The sequence below is a fragment of the Stegostoma tigrinum genome, chromosome 15 (genome assembly GCF_030684315.1).
Source record: "Stegostoma tigrinum isolate sSteTig4 chromosome 15, sSteTig4.hap1, whole genome shotgun sequence".
NCBI classification, from domain to species: Eukaryota; Metazoa; Chordata; class Chondrichthyes; order Orectolobiformes; family Stegostomatidae; genus Stegostoma; species Stegostoma tigrinum.
Window position 1 is genome coordinate 61,295,213 of NC_081368.1, and position 17,455 is coordinate 61,312,667.

At 43.0% G+C, this 17,455-nt stretch overlaps 1 protein-coding gene across 6 annotated transcripts in view; it reads right to left on the minus strand.

Moving 5' to 3' along the window:
• Positions 1-17,455, minus strand: part of elf1 (E74-like ETS transcription factor 1) — a 263,652-nt gene that overhangs the window by 230,358 nt on the left and 15,839 nt on the right. For 2 of the 6 annotated variants that reach the window (XM_059651490.1, XM_059651491.1), the window contains exon 2: positions 9,694-9,801. The exons of 3 other annotated variants lie outside the window; for them this stretch is intronic. The gene's annotated coding sequence lies outside the window, so the exon portion shown is untranslated. Of the gene's footprint in view, positions 1-9,693; positions 9,805-17,455 lie in introns of all 6 variants that reach the window. One more of the 6 variants, XM_059651489.1, reaches the window with a different exon arrangement.

Here is a 17,455-nt window from a genome sequence, read left to right on the forward strand (position 1 = left end):
ATAGTGTGTTTTCATTTGTGGGTCTCCCTACATTCCACCAATGTAGCAGTTCATGAACCAGCTCACCACCACCATCTCCATGGCATCAGGAACGGGCAACAAATGCTGATTTAGCCCACGACACACACATCTCTTGAACAAATGTACAAAAAGATTGAGCACTGTGAAAATAAGTGATTATTTTCTCTTTTAGTTTCACAATGAAAGAAGGCCCACTTGTGTCTATCCTTCAAAGTGACACAGCACTGAAAATATGTTAAAATACTCCTTCTCAAAAGTACGAGTTGTGGTTGGCCAAGAAGGAAGAAACAGAGAGATATCTCTCAACTCTGCTCACACACGACATGGCCTTAAATATCTCAACAATGCAACCTGCAAAACCAATATATGACTTCAAAGGATTCACAATATTTCAAGTAAAGGAACTTGTTGCCATTCCCAGTTCAAAGCGACCAACCCCTTACAGTGAGAGACTGCACCTTTTGTTCTAGAAGTCAAACCAAGGGAAAATAACCTCAGTGTCCACCTTGTCATACCCCTTCAGAATCTCTTCTGTTTCAGAGTTCACTTTTCTTCTATGCCCCTAGGAATAAAGATGTATATTCATCCATGCTCTCATTTATAATATTTCTTGTTTTATTAACTATTAGACTTTCATTCCCTGGTCCTGGAGGTTTGGAAAATGGTCAGGTTTGAGTGCTCTTGTCCTCCTTGGTGCTTAAATCGAACACTAGTCTTATATTCTCAGAAAGGAAAGGAATCTTCAAATTAGAAGATACCTGGAGTTAATCATTGTCTATGCACCCTTAGGGTCTATAAATTTTGGCTACTGAGAATATCTCCAAAGTATGTATTATATCTGACAACACAATGTAAGCTTTATAAAAAGCGATAAGCATCTGCGTTTCAGAAAAACAAAGAGGCACTCTTCCGGAGTCTGTTAAAATCAATACAACACCTTCCCTGTTTTTGTTTGTACTCATTTGTGGAACACAGGCATCGCTGGCTGGCCAGCATTTATTGCCCGTTCCTAGTTGCCCTTGAGAAGGTGGTGGTGAGCTGCCTTCTTGAACCGCTGCAGTCCACCTGCTGTGGGTTGACCCACAACGCAGTTAGGGAGGGAATTCCAGGATTTTGACCCAGCGACAGTGGAGGAATGGCAATAATATTTCCAAGTCAGAATGGTGAGTGGCTCAGAGGGGAACTTGAAGGTAGTGATGTTCCCATATGTCTGCTGCCCTTGTCCTTCTAGATGGAAGTGTTTGTGGGTTTGCAAGGTGCTGTCTGAGGAACTTTGGTAAATTTCTGCACTGCATCTTGTAGATAGTACACACTGTTGCTACTGAGCATTGGAGGTGAGGGAGTAGTTGCGTGTGGATGTGGTGCCAATCAAATGGGCTGCTTTGTCCTGGATGGTGTCAAGTTTCTGGAGTATGGTTGGAGCTGCATCCATCCAGACAAGTGGGGAGTATTCCATCACACTCCTGACTTGTGCCTGTAGATGGTGGACAGGCTTTGAGGAGTTAGGAGGGGAGTTACTTGCCAAAATATTCCCAGATTCTGGCCTACTCTAGTGGACACTGTGTTTATATGGTGAGTCCAGTTGAGTTCTGCCTCAACGATAACCCTCAGGATGTTGATATTGGCAGATTCAGTAAAGGTAACACCATTGAATGCCAAGGAATGGTGGTTAGATTGCCTCTTATTTGTGATGGTCATAGTCTGGCATTTGTGTGTCACAAACGTTACCAGTCCAAGCCTGAATATTGTCTGGATCTTGTTGCATCTGCTTCATTATCTAAGGACTCGCAAATGGTCCTGAATATTGTGCAATCAATCATCGGCGAACATCTCCACTTCTGAACTTATGATGGAGGGAAGGTCATTTATGAAGCAGCTGAAGACATTTGGGCTAAGGCCACCATCCTGAGAAACTCCTGCAGAGATATCCTGGGGCTGAGATGATTGGCCTCCAACAGCCACGGCCATCTTCCTATGTGTCAGGCATGACTCCAACCACCGGAGAGTTTTCCCCCCGATACCCAAGGACTCCAGTTTATGCTGGGGCTCCTTGATGCCACATCTGGTCGAATGCAGCTTATATAGCAAAGGCTATTACTCTCATCTCACCACTGGAATTTTGCTCTTTTGTCCATATTTGAACTAAGGCTGTAATGAGAACAGGAGCTGAGTGATCCTGGCAGAACCCAAAGTTGGCATCACTGAGCAGGTTATTGCTGAACTATTGCTGCTTGATAGCACCGTCAATGTCAGCTTCCATCACTTTACTGATGAGGTAGTAAATGGCCAGGTTGTGTGCAGTTAGGGGAAAGTGAAGAGTTCTTGCTTATTCATGGCAGAATCCAAAGTTTGGCTTTTTCCACACCCTGACTTACTTTGGTGAAATGCAATGCATCAAAACTATACGAGGGCCCACAGATTTAGGAATTGATTGGTGCGAAGTTAAACATCTCAATATGGTGGCAGTAAAAGTGTAAGCATTTCAGACTGACGGTGAAAGGAAGTGTATGTGTGAGCACTGGGGTGCCATCAGCCCTAGGACGGATTTGGAGATGGCATTTATGGCGTTTAATGGCCTCGTTGAAGGACTTAGCTCAGTACCACCCCCCCTCTCTGGGGCAACTGGCACATCAATAAAAGCTGGCCAAGCTAGCAACTTCCACTTCACGCAGGCGCACAGAGGAAAAAAAATTGCCCCACGTCCCATCTAAAAATTGCACAGAATTCTAACATCTATCCTGTACAGACATGTAGAATAATGGGAGAAGAGTTTGTTGCTTTGTGGAAAGGCCTCCAGTTTCTTGAGAGGAAGTCCGACCTTAAAACGGTTACCAGCTGCTCTGATGTTCCAGCAGTATTGGTGGCCATGACTGGAACTACAGGCAGTCTCCTGCTGAGGTAAATCCATGGTCAGGGGTCAGGGGTCATGACCAGGCAGGTGAGGATAACTGAGTTTAAGAGTTATGGGGAGGGTTACAGAGGATGATTACTTTGGAAAAAGTGGGGTGCCTCTGATAGGTGGGGCTGCAACACTGGCCCTTCTCCAGCAAAGCTACTGAGGCTTCCTCGTTGTATAAGCCTGGCCCAGTCATGGATTACACAGCAACAGGGGTCGGGGGAGGTCATTACGTCGTCATTAATTGGCCACTTCACAGCCTCCAGGGCAGGTGGGCTACCTGACATCTAACCTAGCTGCCAGCCTAAATTTGGCAGACATGTCAAATGTGGGCAGGCAGACAACAGAGAGGGCACCCATGCAATTTTAATTTTAGAAAAGCCACTCCTCTTTCAAACTTGCTGGAGGAAGAGAGTAAAATCACAACCCTTCCTGACTCAGGATAACAAAGTGTGTAGCTAGATGAACACAACAGGCCAAGCAGCATCTCAGGAGCATAAAACCCTTTTTTGTGCTCCTGAGATGCTGCTTGGCCTGCTATGTTCATCCAGCTACACACTTTGTTATCTTGGATTCTCCAGCATCTGCAGTTCCCATTATCTCTCTCACCCCTTCCTGACTCAGCTATTTGCAACATCAACAAAAGCTGGGCTGGGTGAAGGAGGAAAGGCAGAGAAGAAATGTTAAGCCTGCATTTTTTTTTGTTCTATGAGAATTTGAAGGCAATACAATCGAAGGATCGGTCTTTCAGTGTTCCCCTATATTTCCTCCATGGTTCTGAGTAACACAGACCATTTTATAAAGGGTCAGGTGGATTTGTTTCACCACATAGTGACGTGCAGGTGACAGGACTTAGACAATTGCCTATGATTCACAGCACAATGCATTTCTGATCTCAAAGAAGATTGCTGAGTCAGTGTATACTCCTGCAGGGCTAACTCAACAGGTGTGGCACTGGGTAAGTGGTGGACTGAACAAAGCACTGAGCTGGAGGACACCGCTTATTACCTGAATAACAAAGGACAGCTGACAATGCAAGAAAATAGCATCTGTTCTTGCAGGCAGCTGGAGTATTAAACATGCAACTCTGAATGGCTTAGGTTTTAGGCGAGAAGGCACTTTCACAGCAAAACCCATTTGAAGCTCAATTTTAAGGAGAATTTGTTGATCTGGGCTTCTCAAAACAAAAAGTTACTCATTTATTTTGGAACATTTTTGACAGTCACCCTAAACAAATGCTAAGATAGTGAGGAAGTCAACTGACAGGAACCATGAGGAGAATGTATATTACCATAACATCTCCAGGAATGCAATATCTACGATTAAGATTTCTTGTTCAGTGACATGTAATGAATGCCCATCATGAATGTGGCTGAAGACAGGCCTGACAGTTGAACTGTCCATCAGGAAGTGTGAGACGTAGCTATGTATATACACAGCAGGATCCAGGTATGACCACTGCTCAGAATCAAAGTGACGGACATTAATCCCTTCACTCCAAATCTCAAACAAGAATTTAGCAGGTAGACGGAATTATTCTGCAATCACACATCAGAGCTACAGCTTTATAACTTGAAACAACTACATGTTGAATGACCAAAGAAGCTAAAATGAAGCTAACTGTATACATAATTGAGAGTGAGTTTATTTAAAATGTTTTCTTAAAAAATACACATAAGTGTGTTACCAATTGTTTCTATAATATCATAATAATATTATCATACAGTATCATCCTTCAGATTAGCCCTTGTCACAGGATATCAAACTCGATAATGTGATTCATGAGAAACGCTATATGAAACAACACATTTTTGGATGCATAAAAATAAACAATCTCATGATTAGCAAACCGAAGACCAGCCTATTGTGCACAGCATAATGCGACTGAATGACAGAAGAACATGAATCATACACATCAACGGCCCTTCATAATCAACAGAGTTCAGAGACAGTCAACACAGTGTGGAGCTGGAGGAGCACGGCAGGCCAGGCAGCAGAGGAACAGGAAAATTGACATTTTGGGTTGGGAGTTTTCTTTAGAAATGGGGAGGGAGCTGGGATATAAATAGACATGAGGGGTAGGGCTGGGTGAAGGTAGGTGGGATGGTGATAGGCGAGTACAGGTAGAGTGTGGTGGGGATTGATCAGTGAGGTGGGAGGAGCAGATAGGTGGGAGAGAAGATGGACAGGTTGTGTCAGGTCAAGGAGGCGGGGATGAGGGGAGGGTTGGACATAGGATGAGGCCAGCGGTGGGGAGATTTTAAAGCTGGTGAATTCCATGTTTAGGCCATTGGGCTGTAGGGTCCCAAGGTAGAATGTGAGGAGCTGCTCCTCCAGTTTGTGGGTGGCGTCATTCTGACACTGGAGGACACTCAGGATGGACATGTCACCCAAGGACTGGGAGGGGGGAGTTAAAATGGTCGGCATCGTTGTGTACAGAGCGCGGACACTCTACAAAATGGTCTCCGGAGTCTACGTTTGGCCATAAATCGGGAGCAGCAAATGCAACAGATGTACAGGTGAACCCCTCTGTGATATGTAAGGGTTTGCTTTGGGCCTTGAATAGAGGTGAGGGAGAAGGTGTAGGGGCAGGTGTCGAACTGTTTTGAAGACATGTCTGGCGGCGGAACTGTCCATCAGGAAGAGTGGGACATAGACATGAACATACACAGCAGGATTCAGGTAAAGACCGCTGCTGGGAATCAGTAAGATGGGCATTAACCCCTTCAGTCCAAATCTCAAACAAGACTCTAGCAAGTAGATAGAAATATTGTGCAAGGCAGCCTCCTCTGCACGTACATCCCATATCAGAGCCGCAGCTTGAGAACATTTTGAAGAACAAATTGAAGATTTGCATTTCCAAATAACTTTACAATATTTAGACCCAATGAGTTAATTTAGAATGTCTCACTGACAATGAGGGAAAACTCTATCAGACCATCAGACTGCTGACCTATAAAAGGCAGCTATTAAAGTTCTGAGGTTAAAAAACATGCAGATACTCACCCTTTAGTTTTTGCATTTGATTAAACGTAACAATCTCAGGAATGGTGCAGATCTATAGAAGACGAAGAGAATTCTTCTGTTTGTCAAGTAAATGTTTAATTATATATTTACTGTAAGAAAGTCATGAGCATGTGCAATAAGAGCCACGTTTATAATAATGTCAGATCACGTGGAATTAGAACGCAAGCCTGTAGGGTTCTAGATGACATTCTCTCCAACCATCCTTTGTCAATAGTTATGTTTAGTGAAACATCTAATGTTCACTTCTAAGAATGTAGGCATCATTTTACAAAACATTTCAGTAAAAAATCCAAAATTATTGGCAGTATTTTCCCCAAGTGGGGTGGGGGTGGGGGTGTTCTAATTCCAAAAACAGACCCAACAAAGTAGAACATGTTGCAAAAACTTGGCGGAGAATGATACACTGGATCCGGAGGTTGGTGAGGTTATATGTGAGGACAAGGGGGATTCTTCTGTCACCTACAATCCGGCCCCACAGCCAAAGAGATATTTCCCTCCCACCCCTATCTGCCTTTCATAGGGATTGCTTTCTCCATGAATCCCTCATTCTCTCCAAACTCCTTACAAACCCTACTATGCCTGGCACCTTTCCCTGCAACCACAGGAAGTGCTACGCCTGTCCCTACACCTCCCCCCTCACAGCCCAATGACACTGTGTCTTTGTAAAAACATTCCCTCTCTGAACTCTGACATAGTAAGAACTGCAGATGCTGGAGTCACAGACAACACAGTCTGGAGCTGGAGGAGCACAGCAGGCCAGGTAGCATCAGAGGAGCAAAACAAACATCCATCAACTTTGTCTGCTGTATCCACTGCTCCAGATGTGGCCTCCTCTACATCGGTGAGACCAAACGTAGACTCGGAGACCACTTCGTAGAGCATCTGCGCTCTGTACGCAACAAACAACAACACCTTCTGGTCGCCAACCATTTTAACTCACCCACACCACTCCCTGGGTGACACGTCCATCCTGGGTCTGTTCCAGTGTCACAGACGCCACCAGCAAACTGCAGGAGCAGCACCTCATATTCTGCCTCAGCAGCCTACAGCCCGATGGCCTAAACACGGAATTCACTAGTTTTAAAATCTCCCCACCCCTGACCTCATCCCATTTCCAACCCTCCCTCCCATCCCTGCCTCCTTGACCTGACACAACCTGTCCATCTTCTCTCCCACCTATCTGCTCCTCCCACCTCACTGATCAATCCCCATCACTCCCTACCTGCACTCACCTATCACCACCCCACCTACCTTCCCCAGCCCCAACTCTCCTCTCACTCTTTACTTCCCAGATCCCTTCCCCTTCCTTCTGAAGAAGGGTTCCAACTCAAAACGTCAACATTCCTGTTCCTCTGTTGCTACCTGGCCTGCTGTGCTCCTCCAGTTCCAGACTGTGTTGTCTCTGACTCCAGTATCTGCAGTTGTTACTATGTCAGAGTTCAGAGAGGGAATGTTTTTACAAGGACACAGAGTTCCAATGCCAGGTACAAGCACCAGAAAACTCACCAATGAGAATCACAGACCTCAGGCAGGTGCGGGCCAACACTGCATCAAAACATATTTTTTTCTTTGTAGATATGATTTCAATTATACATATTGCATTGCTCAGGGATCACTCTTCTCCTCCCACACCCTAAAGCTCAAGGAGTTGTGGAGGTTACATGGATGCCACACAGCCACGCATATTCCAACTATTTTCTGAGAACAAGTTTGATTTGGTCTTTTCTTAAAGTTTGTTTTCACAACAAATTTCAGGGCTGATTTCGGTAAAGAGACAACGTATAGGCATCTATTCTTTTAATGGAAAAATAGTCTGAAGAACAACTTGAAGAGTTGCATTTCCAAATAACTTTACAACATTAGACCCAATAAATTAATTTGGAGTGTCTCACTAACAATGAGGCAAAGCTGTATCAGACCATCAGACTGCTGACCTGTAAAAGGTAGCCATTAATGTTCTGTGCCAAGTCAGAACTGCCTTTTCTGAGGTAATAAAAAAGAAATGCAGATACTCAACCTTTAGTTTATTTTAAAATTTGAATTAACGTAACAACCTCGAGAATGGTGCAGGTCTATAGAAGACGAAGAGAATTCTTCTGTTTGTCAAGTAAATGGTTAATTATATATTTCATCTAAGAAAGTCATGAGAATTTACAAAAAGAGCCACGTTTATAATAACATCAGATCACGTGGAATTAGAATGCAAGCCTGTAGGGTTCTAGATGACATTCTCGCTTTCCATCCCTTGTCAATAGTTGTGTTTAGTCAAACCTCCAATGTTCACTTCCAAGAATGGAGGCATCATTTTACAAAACACTTCAGGCAAGAAGCTAAAGTTATTGACAGTATTTGCCCCCTGATAAGTTCTAAATCCAAAAACAGACTTAACTAATTAGAACATGTTGCAAAAACAAACAATGACACCAGCTTTCTGGCTACTTTTGGTGGGTGTAACTTGTACTATAGTTGCAGCAGGTTAAAATTATTTTTAAACTTCTGCATTAAGTAGGACTGCACTGTCCAGCTGGCTGGATAGTCTTTTTCTTAAATCATTCTTAGGATGTAGACATCACTAGCAACGTCAGCATTTCTTGCCCAACTCCATGACAGAACCAAGTTGCTTGCTAGCCTGAGTGAACCTGAAAGTAAAGGAGTGACAGTTGAGCCAGACAGGAAAAGGATAGCAAATTCCTCTTCATAGTAAGGGCATTGAACTAATTACATTCTTTACAGCAATCCAACAACTTCACTTTCATATTTAATGAAACCAGATTTTATTCATATATAGATTTTAAATTTGAAAACTAGCTGAACTCCATTCTCAAGGTGAGATCTGAACTCAAATTTTGTGTTATCAGCTCACAGCTTTTGATTACTAGTATAGTAACAACTATCACATGACCAAATCTTTCAACAGGGCTTCTGCAGTTACACATTAAATTTATCAAAGCAAACCATTTGTCTGCCAATGATAACAAAAAAGAATCAAGAGGTCTTCTCCTGAAGACCCTCACTTTGTCCTGCAGACATTTGCTACACCCTTATTACTTCATCACTTGTCTTTGGCACATTGGATAACATTGACGTTCAACACCATGTCAGCAGACATGAACACACACACACACACATACAGATAGACAGACACACACACACCGTTCCACTTCACATTATGGTGGAACATCAGCATATGTACTTATTGTCTCAGCTGCCCAATTTGGTGCTGGGATTCCAACTGTAAACTACTTTAGGTCGACAAGCTACATGCAGCATGAATCCTTTAAATTTCCCTTCTCTTTGTACATGGCCTGTTGTTGCATTTTCTGTCCCTCTCTGAGATTAGAGCATGGGGATATCTTAAAGCCATCACTTCGTGTGCTTAGCCAGTTTGCCCCTGCGCAGTTCTGCACTGCAACGTAGCCTGAAGAGAAAGTTGACACCACAAAAAACAGTTTCTCTTTATTTATTCTATCAGTCCCTGCAGGATTGTAAACAACTTTATTAAACATCCCCTTGACATTTTCTGTTCTACAGCTTGCAATCCCAGCTTCTCCAAGCTGGTCACATAACTGCAGTCCCTTAACGCTGGATTAAAATTGAGTAAATCTCTTCTGCACTCTCTCCAACACATCTAGGTCTCTGTCATTCCTTTGTATAACGTAGAAGCTGTCAACCATGTTAAAAGGTTTCAAGGAACAATTTTTGTTCCGATGCAAAACACAGTGACCAAATGTATCATCCCTGTCCCCTACCTTCCTTCAGCAGCTCTGTAGCGCAGTCATTCAGCAGCAAGAAATAGAAACCACACTTATAGGGCACCATATCAGCAGACTCATGAATGGCTCCTTCATGGAGAGGGGCTGCTGGGAACAATAACAAAGAAAACAATTCAGCTTATCTGCACTAATTACACAATTGCTTCAGAGTCTAATTGACAATGATGGAGGTATGCAGGGTAGCCGATAAATAAGTTGAAAACTTTCTGGAAGAACAAACAGGATGTGCAGGTTGGGGTTAAAGTTCCATAGTGTGAGCATTTAGAGAGTTTAGAAAAGGCAAGCAAAAGACCAATAGTAGAATTAAAGAGCAATTTTTTGGCATGCTATCAATGCGTTTCCTGAAAAGATGGTGGAAGCAAATTCAATAGTGACCTATAAATTGTTATGTACTGGAAAAGGAAACATTTGCAGCATTCTAGGGAAGAGGAAGTAGTCTGAGGGGCTCTTTTAAACAGCCAGTTGTAATGGGCCAAATGGCCCCTCTGTGCTGCAAGGCTCACAAAGTCCACGGCAAAGAGTTGGCAATGTGCATATGTAGAGCTGCAAGTGCTTACGTGGAATATAGAATGAGAATATAAAATATAGAACAGTACAGGCCTTTCGGCCCACGATGCTGTGCCGACCCAATGTCCTACTAAGCTCAAACTACCCTGCATAGCCTACATTTTACTATCATCCATGTGCCTATCCAAGAGTTGCTTAAAAATCTCTGAAGTATCTGACTCCACTACCACTGCTGGCAGCACATTCCACACGCCCACCACTCTCTGTATAAATAACCTACCTCTGACATCTCCGCTATATCTTCCTTCAATCGCCTTAAAATTATTGTTATATAGGAAGGATAGGTGAGTAAGGTACAAAGTTCTATAGTCCTAACTCACTGAACAGTGCATTGGGAATCAAGCCATCTATTCCCAGAATGACCACAAGTGTAAACATCTCAATCTGCTAACGACTGACTGACTACTACCCAGGAGAAAATCAAACCACACCAGATCATTAAAGTTACGATAAATAGCTGTTATTGCAACAAACTTAATTGCAACAAGAACAGTAAAATAAAAGGATTTCTAATGTACATACTGAAAATTTTACCCCTTTTCAAATTCTCCAATACAAGGACATGGATTTTGAATTTGATATTAGCTCAGGGATTAAACAAAGGTTAGTGAAGACAGAGTGACAGGAGGAACTGAGAGCAGGATCGGGCATAAGGCAGTTGTGTTTTAGTGGGGAGATAGTAGGAACTGCAGATGCTGGAGAATCTGAGATAACAAGGTGCAGAGCTGGATGAACACAGCAGGCCAAGCAGCATCAGAGGAGCAGGAGGGCTGACGTTTCGGGCCTAGGCCCTTCTTCAGAAATGGGGGAGGGGAAGGGGGTTCTAAAATAAATAGGGAGGCGGGAGGAGGCAGATAGAAGATGGATAGAGGAGAAGATAGATGGAGAGGAGACAGACAGATAAATTACAAGAGAGTTGCAGTTGGAGAGAGATCCACTGAGGTCTTTCTGGAGGGAGGAAGGTAACTTCTTCAAAGTAGGCATCCCTAGAAGAGGCTTCGCAGTGGGGTTAAAATTGTTTCAAAGATAGTAGGAACTGCAGATGTTGGAGAATCTTTGGCCTGCTGCGTCCATCCAGCTCTGCACCTTGTTATCTCAGATTCTCCAGCACCTGCAGTTCCTACTATCTCTGGATCAATTTTAACCCCAGTGCGAAGCCTCTTCTAGGGATGCCTACTTTGAAGAAGTTACTTTCCTCCCTCTGGAAAGGATCAGTGGATCTCTCTCCCACTTCAACTCTCGTGTGATTTGGTGGAGTTCAGAACTAACAGGTTTACGAGGAAAGCAGATGTATTAATCTGGAGGAGGAAAGATTTCAGCAGCAGCAAGAGATAGAAATGAGTGGTGCTGGGAAGATGCAGCTTTACACATGGGTGCTGTGTTATATCTCAGAGCTAGTATGCAGAATACCTTTAAGAGACGTGGTCATGATAGATCCTGGTCTCCATTTTAATTGGGAACTAACTGAAGCATGACATGTTGCCAGATGTGCGCTATTTTTGTCTGTAAACAAAATGGTTTTAGACATTGAAATACCTCTAACTATGTGATATGTACATACCAAGGACTGCAATAAAGTTCTATTAAATCTTTCAGTGCTATTTTCCGCATTATGGGAGCTAACAAAAATTATCTTATCAGGTTCAAATGCCATGCTGAAGGAGACATAGAAACAATCATCTGAGTTCTGACAGTTGGACAGAAAGAAAGCATGCACGTGAGAAAGTGTGTGAGATGTTGTGAAGGTAATGTTGTGAAGAAGCAGGTAACAGAACTCAGTCTATTATGGTGGGTAAGAAACAGAGGACCAGCTACCAGTCCCAAACATGTAGGTTTTCCCACAAAAATGTTCATTATACTCTGTTTAACTAAAGCAAATACCTCTCAAAACATCCCAACATCTTCCACAGCTAATGAGGTACTTTCTGAATGACAATCATATTAAAAATGCAATAAATGTGGCAGGTGATGTCTGCACAGCAAGATTATTTGAATATACAATGTGGGTAAAAGGCCAGATAATCAGTTTTAGTGAAGTTGGACAAAGAATTAATATTAGTCAGATTTCGCCAGTCTTTGAATTATTTGATAAGATCTTTTCCATCTGATGATAAATCCTGGTTCCATGAAAGAGACCATTCGGTCCACTAACCCCGCAGTTCTATTAACCTATGCTAATCTCCTGCCTTTTCCCATATTACTGCACACCACCTCAATCCAAAAAAAAATCTAATGCCCTCTCGATTGCCTCAATTAAACCTCCCTTCGCCACATTTCCAGGCAGTGCATTTCATTTTCCAGCTTATCCAAAAGACAATACCTCAAACAGTGCAGCATTCATTCAATACTACAATGGATTATCAGCCTGTACTATGGACTCAAATAGTCATATTTTGAAACTAACAGAAGTAGATCTGTAATACAAACAGGATATTGGTTCTGGTCTCCTTTAATTATTTTTGAGAAAACGATTTTTATTATATGAGCGCACACATACACACACGCAAACTCACACTCGCGCACACAAACACATGCACACACGCGCGCACACACAGTTTCTCATGTGCTTCTGTAGCTCTCTCATTAACACATAGCCACCCTCTCTAAGCGATAGTCTTTTCAGAGCAGCTTGTGGTAAAGGCCCCTAGGGATGAGGCAATTCTACATTTGATGATTTGTAATGAGGCAGACTTAATTAAGAAGCTTATGGCAAAGGAGCCTCTTGGGAGCAGTGACCATAAAATGGTAGAATTCACCCTGCAGTTTGAGAGAGAGGACGTTCAGTCAGATGTTAATAGTACTACTACTGAGTAAAAGGTAACTACAAAGGCATAAGGGAGGAGCTGATCAGCATTGATTGGAATGGGGAGCCTAGCAGGGAAGACGACGGAGCAGCAGTGGCAGGAGTTTCTGGGGGGAGTTCAGGAGGCACAGCAGAAATTCACCCCATGGAAGAAAAGACTAACTAAGTGAGGATGAGGCAACCGAGGCTGACAAGGGAAGTCAGGGACAGTATAAAAACAAAGAAGAAAGCACACAATGTGGTGTAGATTAGTGGGGAGCCTTTAAAAACTAGCAGAGAATAACTCAAAATGCAATAAAGGGACAGAAGATGAAATATGAGGGTAAGCTAGCTAGTAATAGAAAAGAAAATTGCAAGAGTTTTTTTTAGATATCTAAAAAGGTAAGAGAGAGACAAAAGTGTACCGCTGGGAAATGAGACTGGAATAATGGGAAATAAAGAAATGTCAGAAGAAATGAAAAGATGCTATGTGTCACTTTCTACACCAGCAACATGCTAGAACTTCAAGAGAGTTAGGGCGCAGAGGTGAGTGTAGTGGCCATCACTAAGGAGACGATACTGGGGAAGCTGAAGGGGCTATCACCCTGACCAGACTACATCCCAGAGTTCTGAAGGAGATAGCTGAGGACATTGTAGAGGCATTGTTGATCTTTCAGGAATCACTGGAGTCAGGGAGGGTCCCAGAGATCTAAAAGGCGGCCAAGGTAACACCTCTGCTTAAAAGGGAGAGAAGCATAAGACAGGAAACTATAGGCTGGTTAGTCTGACCTGAGTCATTGCAAAGATTTTAGGATTCCATTATTAAGGATGAGATTGTGGAGTACTTGGAAGTGCATGGCAAAATAGGACTGACTCAGCATAGCTTCATCAAGGGGAGGTCACTCTTGACAATTCGGTTAGAATTCTTTTGAGAAGGTAATGGGTAAGTTAGACAAAAAAAGAGACCCTGTGGATGTGGATATTGGGTTTTCCAGAAGGCCTGTGACAAGGTGCTGCACAGGAGGCTGTTAAATAGGATGAGAGTCCATGGCATTAGGGGCAAGGTTCTGATATGGATAGAGGATTGGCTGGTGCTTTGTCAGGATGGCAGCCAGTGACTAGTGGAGTTCTGCAGGAATCCATGTTCGACCGCAACTACTCACATTATACATTAATGGTATGGAAAAAGGAACTGAGGGCATTGTTGCAGGTGACACAAATATAGGTGGAGGGGCTGGTGGTGTTGAGGAAGCAAGTAAGTTTCATGAGGGCTTTGATAGGCCAGGAGAGTGGCAGAGAAATGGCAGATGGAATACAATGTGCAGAAGTGAGGTTATGCACTATGGTAGGGAGAATAGAGTTACAGACGAGTATATAAATGGTGAAAGGCTCAAAGGAGCTGAGGGGTCCAAGTTCAGGATTCTCCTAAGGTTAATATACAGGTTTAATTGGCAGTTAGGGTGGCAAATGCAATGTCAGCACTCATTTCAAGAGGTAGAGAATACAAGAGCAGGGACATACTGCTGAGGCCCGCATGAGGCTTTGGCGAGAATGCATTTGGAATACTATGAACAGTTTTAGGCCCCGTATCCAAGAAAGGATCTGCTGGCATTGGAGATGGCCCAGAGGAGGTTTCCAAGAATGAGCCCAGCGATGAAGGATTCGTGGTTTGAGGAACAATTGAAGACTCTGGGTCTGTACTCAAAGGAGTTTAGAAGAATAAGGGATGGAGGGGAGCTCGCTGAAACTTACAGCATAATGTGAGGCCTGGATAAACTGGACTGGCAAAAGATGTTTCCACTTGTAGGAGAAACTAGGACCCAAGGGTGTGGCCTCAGTGAAGGGACAACCCTTAGAAACTGAGACGATAAGGAATATCTTTAGCTAGAGGATGGTTAATCTGTTGGATTCATTGTCGCAGAGGGGTGTGCAGGCGAGTCACTGAGCGTACTTAAGACAGAGGTTCTTGACTGCTAGGGGGATCAAGGATTACAGGGAGAAGATAAGAGATTAGGGTTGATAAACATATCAGGCACGATCAAATGGCACAGTGGACTTGAATGGCCAAATTCTGCTCTTGTATTTAAGGGCTTCCGCAAGGATGATTAATGACAGCTCTGGAATTTTCTATCCTGTTTTACAGGAAATCACAGAAGAACAACTTGAATTTATAACGACCAGCAGCCCCTCAGATCAAAAAGGCAGCAAAAAACCAGCAACAGAGCCTATGGGAAAATGAGACAAAGGCAGCCAGTTTCCTGATGAAACGATTTGGGTGGCATGATGGCTCAGTGGTTAGCACTGCTCCCTCAGTACCAGGGGCCTGGGTTTGATTCCAGCCTCAGGAAACTGTGTGCAGTTTGCTCATTCTCCCTACACCTGCAGGAGTTTCCTCCGGGATGGTCCCGGTTTTCTCCCACACTCCAAAGGCGTGCAGGTTAGGTGGACGGGCCATGCTGAATTGCCCGTAGTGTCCAGGGGTGTGCAGGTTAGGCGGATTGGCCGTAGGCAAGTGCGGGGTTACAGTGATAGGGTAGAGAGGTGTGTCTGGGTGGGCCACCCTTCAGAGAGTTGGCGTAGACGTAATGGGCTGTATGGCCTACTTCCACGATGGAGGGATTCCATTCTATGATTTAATTCGCTCACACCGCAAGAGGAATGAGCTGTACAGATAAGCACAGTGCAGCCCCTTTGATTACTGCCACAACCAATCTGCCAGCCAGATCCAAGAGATTGTCCAGGGTTGCTGAAAATAAGCACTAGAAATCTAAAACAAAACATGCATATGTCAAAGCAGTTGTCATGAAAGCACGCAAAGTAATGAAGTGACAAAAACAGCAGTTGCAGAAATGTTGCAAAGGATTGCCTTAGTGCTCAAAAGGTTAATAAGTTCACAGCAGGAACAAAATAATTCAAACCTAGGCTCAGTGCATAAGAACAGATTTGCGGTGTTCAATTGTAAAGCCTGCTCTCACTGCAACTGATACTCAACACGCCTCGCAGGGTTACCTGTCCATGTCACAACTGTGGTTAGGGGCAACTCTGAGAAGGGAGTGAGACCATACAGTAGAGTTGTGCTTCTATTAAGTGTTTCTCTTATATCTGTTATCTAATATTTTGGAGGATAAATAGGAAACTATCCCCACCCCACCCCACCCCCCAGGATTCACACATACCTGAACCCATGTATATTTCAGAGCATAATGTGAGAAATGATCTATACATTTTCAGCCTTATCCAATGCCATATCATTCACTCCTATTGCAGTAGTAACAGAGTAATTTCCATTCAATCGTACTTTGTGAAATTGGCTAAGGGAATTGACTGACGTTGCCCTAATGCAATAGATTTAGCTCCCTCACGCCTATTCTGCTCTACAGAATCTTTAAACAGAAAAATCTTCATTTATGGAGTACTTTCACACCAACAGAATGTCGCAAAGTATTTTGTGACCAATTCATTACTTTCTGAAGTGTTGTAAACAAACACAACATCCAACTGACACACAATAAACAAGATAAATGAGCAGATAACAGTGTTTTAGTAATGCGTTGACTGAAGGATGAATGTTCGGCAGGAAAAGTAATCTTTGTTCCATCTTCAGCAAAAACTTCATCATGACTGGTTTAAAATCAAGGTCATACTAAGTGGTCCCACAACATTCTATTGGAGTCTTCCAAATCTTTATTGAAGTTTGTTTTTAGTAATGGTTCCTTAAATTTGGGTTAGAATATTAGAGAATAACATCTGCCATATGTACAAGTTATAATCAATACAGGCATTCTATAATCAATAGAGAAAAACTATCACAGACACTATGGGCTGAATAGCCTTCTCCTATGCTGCATGGTTCAATAATACAGTAAGTCACAGCTGTATTGATACTAAGACCTCAAGTTTGCTCCATACATTATCTGTGCATCTCCTGCCTTGACTTTTGACAGGATTATGTGAAGTACTTCTGAATATCAATTCCGAGGAATGGGACACCGGACCTAAAACATCAACTTTGATTTTCTCTTCACAGATGCTGCCAGACCTGGTGAGCTTTTCCAGCAACTATTGTTTTTTTTTTCTGAATATAAAACACATTTATCAAAGAGTAGTTCTCAATCACGGTAGATGTAAAGCCTTAGTATAAGCAAATAATAATCCAATCTTTTATCTACTTTACTTTTCAATTTCAATATAAAACTATTCAGTGACTTTATGTGATTACCTTCTCATCCATCATGATTTAAAAATGATTTCTTTGTACTAGAGGATGAGGCAGACTGGGTGCTCCTAGCACAGCATTCTGGCTGCGATCAAAGCATTTATAGGAAACTTCTTTTCATATACAGTACCATACGGCAAAGACTGAACAAAAAGGAGCTCTACACCCAATAC